At 47.7% G+C, this 7,750-nt stretch overlaps 1 pseudogene; it reads left to right on the top strand.

The window, feature by feature from the left end:
- The first annotated feature begins 1,114 nt into the window (after positions 1–1,114).
- LOC117096593 lies at positions 1,115–6,904 on the top strand (annotated as a pseudogene).
- The last annotated feature ends 846 nt before the right edge of the window (positions 6,905–7,750 follow it).

Raw genomic sequence — 7,750 nt, 5'->3', positions numbered from 1 at the left:
AGTAAGTGGTCAGAGATTTCCTTAAATGCCCGAGCCAGTGAGTCTTCCAGTATTTGCTGCGGGGCTGTGTGTGTCTGTTAGGGCACACCTGCAAAGCGCAGGCAGTTTGTGATTCTGTATTTGCCTTCATTGCTTTCTTGCATATGGCCTTGTGGTCAGTCAGAGGGGAGAGATTGGAGCCCTCTCAGGTCTTACTTGGGCATGCGCCTGGCCTTCTAGCTCCTCAGGAATGTATCAGTGCTTTTCAAAGTCCCTGTGGACATCTCATTCCCCAGGCTGAGTGCAGTGGTGACATCACAGCTCACTGTAGCCTCAACATCCTGGGCTCAAGTGATCCTCCTGCTTCAGCCTCCCAAGTAGCTCTGACTATAGGTGTGCACCACTATGCTCAACTAATTTTTAAAATTTTTTATAGAGACGGAGTCTTGCTTTGTTGCCCAGGCTGATCTCAAACTCCTGAGTTCAAGCGATCCTCCCACCTTGGCCTCCTGAAGTGTTAAGATTATAGGCATGAGTCACTACACCTGGCACTGGAGCTTAAGTTTTAAGAGGCGTTCTCAAAAATCAATACCAAACTTACTGTTCATTTATTGATCACCTGTTATGTAGTGCCAACTTAGCCTTGCAGTGGGGTGGAGGGCTAGGAAGAGACAAAATGATGAGTATTCATGTATGTCTAGATACCAGGGCATGAGAAGCGACTCTGAAGACCTCACTAATTGGCTGTTCCTTTTCTCTGTGGCTAGTGTTTGTCCAGCATGATGCCGCCCAACTCTACCTCAAACTCTGGAACCTGATTAAGGACCAGATCACTGATGTGCACTTGGTAAGAACCTAGAACCAGAGCACTCAGAAGCTTAAGATGCTGCTCATTTGACTCATTCAGCTGTTGTTCCTGTAGTGTGTAGAAGAATAAGAGTTAATCCACATAAAACATTTACCACAGTTTCATAATATTGTTACTGGTAATATTTTGCACCTTTGTGAGTAGGACGAAGACCATTAGTGGCTACCATTTCTAGAGCTTCGGTCTCTTGGCTCCACCTTCTGGCAGTTGGCCTGACCTGGCTTATTGTGGTGTTCCCATCTCACCTCTCTGCTCTCCCTCTTGCAGGTGGAGAGGCTGCAGGCCCTGTATATGATCCGGGTGAAGGAGTCCTTGATTTGCCTCGACTGTGCCACGGAGAGGAGCAGAAAGAGCATCATGCTCACCCTCCCACTTTCTCGTTTCAAAGCCCCTGAAGACACTGGTAAGGGGATTCTCTTGGTATTTGCTGCTTCCGTATGTGTTAGTCCACTTTGTGTTGTTATGACTCAGTATCTGAGACTAGGTAATTTATTTCTGACAGTTCTGGAGGCTGGGAAGTCTTGGTTGAGGGGTTGCACCTGGTGAGGTCCTGCCTGCTGGTGGGGACTCTGAGAGTCCTGAGGCGAGGCAGTGCAGGGCATCACATATTGAGGGGGCTGAGCATGCTAATGTGCCAGCTCAAGTCTCTCTTCCTCTTCATATGAAACCACCAGTCCCAATCCCAGGATAACCCATTAATCCATGAGTGGATTAATTCATTCATGAGGTCTGTGCCCTCATGACCCAGTGACCCCCTCTTTTTTTTTTGGAGACTTCCTGTCACTCAGGCTGGAGTGCAGTGGTATAATCTCAGCTCACTGCAATCTCTGCCTCCCATGTTCAAGCGAGTCTCCTGCCTCAGCCTCCCGAGTAGCTGCCTACCACCACGCCCAGATAATTTTTGTATTTTAGGTAGAGTCGGGGTTTCACCACATTGGCCAGGCTGGTCTCGAACTCCTGGCCTCAGATGATCCACCCGCCTCAGTCGCCCAAAGTGCTGGGATTACAGGCGTGAGCAACCTCGTCCTCCCTAAATATTTCTCAAAGGCTTCACCTTTCCATCTAGCTACATTGGGGATTCAGTTTCGACCTGGGTTTTGGGGAAACCATCGAACCACACAACACAGTGTGACCAACTCCCCCTTGCATCTCTGATCTATCTCTGGCTTCTGAAAAGTCGCTTATTTCATGTTCATGGCTCTGGCCAATTTCTCCTTTGTTTTGGCAAAAATGCTTTTCCCTCCTACCTCCACCTCCCTCATACTGCTCCCTTAACAGGAGCTCCCTCCTGTTTTGTTCCTCCAGTCAGCAGGTGCCCTTTGAGATCCTGCCAAATGGACCACACCAGGCCAGGCATTAAGGGGGATATGAGGAAAACCAGAAGAAAAGCTGAAACCCTCAGCTGCAAAGTGTGGGGAGGCTGTACCTGCTACAGGTTGGGGCTGTGTCGCCACCCAAAAATTCATGTTCAATTATAATCCCCCGTGTTGGAGGTAGGACCAGGGGAAGGAGATTGGATCCTGGGGGAGGGTTTCCCATGAATGGTTTGGCACCATCCCCCATGGTACTGTCTTTGTGACAGTGAGTGAGTTCTCATGAGATCTGGTTGTTTAAAAGTGTGGAGCCAGGTTGGGTGTGGTGGCTCACGCCTGTAATCCCAGCACTTTGGGAGACCGAGGCGGGTGAATCACCTGAGGTCAGGAATTCAAGACCAGCCTATTCAACATGGTAAAACCCTGTCTCTACTAAAAATACAAAAAATTAGCCAGGTGTGGTGGCAAGGCCTGTAGTCCCAGCTACTCAGGAGGCTAAGGCAGGAGAATCACTTGAACCTGGGAGGCGTGCCCCTGCACTCCAGCTCATTTGCTTTTGTGCACCTGCTCCTCCCATGTAAGATGCCTGGTCCTGCTTGGCCTTCTGCCATGATTGGGAGTTTCCTGCAGCCTCCCCAGAAGCAGATGCTGCTGTGCTTCCTATCAGCCTACAGAACCATGAGCCAATCAAACTTCTTTTCTTATAAATTACCCAGTCTCAGCTATTATCTCACAGCAGTGTGAGAATAGATGAATACAGTACTCTAGGTGGGAAATACCGACACTTCCTTTTCCCTGTTCTCTTGGGTGGGACAGGAGGATGCCCTGCACTGCTTCTTCCAGCCCAGGGAGTTATCAGTAAGTGCTTCTGTGAGAACTGTGGGAAGAAGACCCGTGGGAAACAGGTACGCCTTCCCTAGATCAGACTCAGCTGTCCCTCGGTGCACATGGGGGATTGGTTCCAGAACCCCTGTGTGTACCAAAATCCACACACATTCAAGTCCCCCAGTTGGTCCTACAGAACCCACGTATAGGAAAAGTTTGTCCCTCATCTATGTCGTTGTGCATCTGGGATACTATATATTTTGATGAGCGTTTGGAACTTGTGCCTCTAGCGGGGAGGGCAGACTGTATTTATTTAAAACAATGTGTGTATAAGTGGACCCACACAGTCCAAACCTGTGCTGTTAAGGGGTCAACTGTCCTTCACTAGCCTGGGGTTGCCTCCTGTGAATTTCCTGATAGAATCATCAGAGGCCCTGAGGGCACCCCATTTTGGGTGAGAAAGGGAATCTGGATCTGGCCAGTAGTATCTGGGACACTGGGGTTCTAATTTCTAGAACCATGGATGTGGCTTCTCAAGTGGCATCACTGAGAGGGACCAGAGGAGAGGGCCTGAGAGCAGCCAGCAGGGCATTTCCCTCAAGGTGAGATTAGCTCCCTGGAGCAGGTGCCGTGGCTCCCTGGGTCCTGGTGCCTGTGTAGAGCCCTGTGCCCTGGTGCCTCTTGTGGGGGCCGCATGGTGGTAGAACAGCCAAGTTTTGCATTATTCTCAGAGGAGCTCAGCAGATCCAGCAAACAGGAGCCTTAAACTCCGTGATGTCACCCTGCTCCCCTCTTTTTGGGAAGAACGTGTCACTAGCCCTGACATTTCTCTAACTCTCCCGTTCCAATCATGTGGTTCTCCATCAGGAATTCATAGACAAGAAAGATCTGTCACGCCCTGGACTTCCCTCAGAGCTTGGATTTCAGTCAGGTCTTTCCGATGGAGTGAGTGCCCTGTGATACTCAGGAGGAGCAGGTGGGTTGCTGATGACCTCTTTGCCATCCTGCCTCTCCCCGGATGCCTCATCCTTTCCGTTTTCCCTTCTCTCACCCCGAGTCTGCTAGAAGCCACCCATTCCTCAGAGATTGTCCCCAGCCTCAAAAGATTTTCTTCTTTCTAAATATTGGATTTGTGTTTACATGCCTCACAGCACTGAGGGAAGGAATCCAGAATTCAGTAGGCTTCTTTGGAAATAACATGTGGAATACATAGAAATGCAAAGGCAAACATATCATTGTGGGTTCTTAGTACCAACAAAACTTTCTTCCCAAAATGGCCTGTGCCCACTTTGAGGATAATCATAAAGTAGCCAGTTGACTGGACCACATTTAATCAGAGTAAAGTTTAATTTGCTTGTCCTGAGATAATAACTTATTGAGAGATTCTGAGAAAAAAAAAAATGATAGAAGGCTAGGCAGTGTGTCTCATGCCTATGATCCCACACCTTGAAAGGCTGGGGTGGGAGGATTGCTTGAGCCCAGGAGTTTGAGACCAGCCTGGGCAACATAGTGAGGCCCCATCTCTAAAAATAAAACAATTAACTGGGTGTGGTAGCACACACCTGTAGTCATAGCTACTTGGGAGGATGAGGTGGGAGGATCACTTGAGCCCAGGAGTTTGAGGCTGCAGTGAGCTGTGATCTATCACTGTAGTCCAGCCTGGGTGACAACACAAGACCCTCTCTCTAAAAACAAAACAAGAAATACTAAGAAAAAAAAGACACCAATATCTTTTCTTCATAGATTTGAAATGCTACATAGCAAATTTTGTATTCCCGTATGTACGGGTCTATTTTTGGAGTGTCTCTTTTGTTTTATTGGTCTGTTTGACTATTTGTGCTCTAGAACCATGGCATTTAGAAAATTAAGGCCTGATAATATGTTAAAATAGCTCCTATTATAACATGGTTTCTTTACCTGCTTAGGCAGTATACATTTCGTAGGATTCTCTTTTTCTTCTAGTTCTTTATATTTCTACCTACACATTTTACCTGATGAAATATATTTAAAATTGTTTTTCTCTCAAAAAAGACTTTTATTGGCTGGGTGCAGTGGGTCACGCCTGTAATCCCAGCTCTTTGGGAGTCCAAGAGGATTGCTTGAGTTCAGGAGCAATGTTCAATGAACAAGAACAATGAACAAGACTTTGTTACGGAACATTACAAATAGATACCAAAGCGTGTAGTGAGGAATTAGCCAGTGAATCCTTGGCTCTAACAGTTACCAAAACTCATGGCAGGTCTTGCTTTTCCTATAACCCACCCTCTTGTTTCACCCAACTCTGTACAGGGTTTTTCTGAAGCAAATCCCAGACCAGACTTCATACTATTTTATTTGTAAACACTTCATTATGTGTCCCTAAAGAATAAGCACTCAAAAGATAATCATCTCCATCTTGTAATTCCTTAATAGCATCAAATATCTGGTCAATGTTCAGGCTTCCTGACTGTTGTATAATCTGTGTGGTTTGCTTGAATCTAGATCCAAACAACGTCTGCACAAACAACACAGATGGAGTCTTGGTTTGTTGTCCAGCTGGACTCGTAACTTGCATTTGGTTACGTTTGTTTCCTAAGTTCCTTTTAGATTTCCGCTCCTTTTCTTTTCCTTGCAGTTGATTTGGTTGAAGATTTTTTAAATAAGCCAGAACTGGCTAGTTGGTTTCATTTAACGTGTTCCTCTAACCTTTGTATTTCTTGTAAACTAATATTTACATTCAGATATTGCCCTGCATTTTGTAAAGTCCTGCACAAAGTCTGCAAATGGAAACAGGGATAATTCCAGCCTCCACTGTGGGTGACCCCACTTTGTGTGTGCTGCCCTTGCCGTTTGTCTCCCCTCCCCCTACAAAAGACTTTTGGCTGGGTGCGGTGGCTCAGGTTAGGGCCATTCCTGGGCTTGGGGAGAAACAGAGCTGTGTTCTGATGACCCCCACTCCTCCCAGGGGAAAGTTCTAACCTTGCCTTGGCTTTGGGGGCCTCTCTCGTGACCTCCTGCCTTCCATCTCCTGTGTGCTCTGCTGTGTCAAAGCTGCTGAGCCTTCGCAGTTCAGGATCCACACTCAGGAAAGCCCCTCCTGGAGGGTGCCCACCGGCCATGGGTCAGGACTGTTGTCTAATATTCTGAAGTCCCAGAATCGGGCTTAGGGTGGGCAGGTATAAATGTGTGAGGCAGTCATGTTTGTGGTGGTGGGTGAACTGTCTCGTGCCTGTCTCTTTCCAGCCTGGAGCGCAGTATGAGCTTTTTGGTGTGATTGCGCACGTGGGAGTGGCAGACTCCGGTCATTACTGTGCCTACATCCGGAATGCTGTGGATGGAAAATGGTTCTACTTCAGTGACTCCAGTATTTGCTTGGTGAGAAACATCATCCACAATTGCCTACTGCCCTGGATTGGCCACCTCTAGCAAATGCTGGACCCAGGACTGCGTGCGTCTCTGAGATCAAGACACACTGTGGTCCCGCTGTCTGGGTGTGGGCCTTTGATGAGGGTTCAAGCCTTTTTCGGCCTGAAGTCCGCATGTAGTTTGCACCTCTGTAAGGGTTCACTTCCCTCCACTTTTAAGTTTTTGGTGCTCTAGCCTCATGCCCTGCGGCTTCGTGCTTTGTGGGAAATGTCTAGAGAGCAAGGAGAGTTAGAAATATGTAAGGCCTCTGGGATAAGCATGACCAAGTTTAAACACAGGGATGAAGGCACTAAAAAGACTTCATTGCATATGATGTCCTGCTGCTGATGCTCTAGGCTCTTGGGAGTTACTAGGGGTGGGCTTGTCTGGAGGACGAGGGGAACATTATAGCACCCTGTCCTCTGTGGGTGCTTGTAAGTTGTCAACTGGCTGCTTGACCCCATTTGTTTCTGGCTTCCAGGTGTCCTGGGAAGACATCCAGTGTACCTACAGAAATTGTAACTACCACTGGTAAGAAACGTTATTTGGGTAATGGGAGCGTGATGAGCTCACATAGGGTCCTTGGAGCTGCGTGAAACGCCTGTGGATTCCCGTTACTCACATGCTGATGGCTTACTGTCCGCCTCATCTGCAACACTCACCCCACCACCCCATACTTGCCTCACACGTCACACTCCAGGAATATTAAAGTACAGGTAGCTCAAACATCCGTGCCCTCCATCTCCCCTCTCCTGTGCACATGCACTTCCTGGCTGTATTGTCGTCTCCTCGTTTACCATCTAGGCCAAATCCCAATTCATGTTTTCATGCTCATGGTCTTTTCTTACCCTGTAAAGCCTTTACTGAGGCACCCAGATTCCTAGGGGCTCACTGTATTTTTTTTTTTTTTTTTTGATGGAGTCTCACTCTGTCACCAGGCTGGAGTGCAGTGGCGCAATCTTGGCTCACTGCAACCTCCGCCTCCTGGGTTCAAGCAATTCTCCTGCCTCAGCCTCCGGAATAGCTGAGACAACAGGCGTGTGCCACCAGGCCCAGCTAATTTTTTTTTTATTTTTGTTTTTCACTGGAGATGGGGTTTCACTATGTTGGCCAGGATGGTCTCGATCTCTTGACCTTGTGATCCACTTGCCTTGGCCTCCCAAAGTACTGGGATTACAGGCATGAGCCGCCACACCCAGCCTTCTTGTATGCTTTTACTGCATTTAAGCATACTTCTTTTACAGCAGAGATCACAATTTTTTTAAAAACTTTATTTTTAGAGATGGAGTCTTGCTTTGTTGCCCAGGCTGGAGCACTGTGGTGTGATCATAGCTCATTGCAGCCTTGAACTTTTGGACACAGGTGATCCTCCCATCTCAGC

Source organism: Trachypithecus francoisi, unplaced genomic scaffold, assembly GCF_009764315.1.
Source record: "Trachypithecus francoisi isolate TF-2019V2 unplaced genomic scaffold, Tfra_2.0 Lachesis_group14, whole genome shotgun sequence".
NCBI lineage: Eukaryota > Metazoa > Chordata > Mammalia > Primates > Cercopithecidae > Trachypithecus > Trachypithecus francoisi.
Note: the sequence above shows the minus strand (reverse complement) of the source record. Positions and strands in the feature narration are given on the sequence as shown.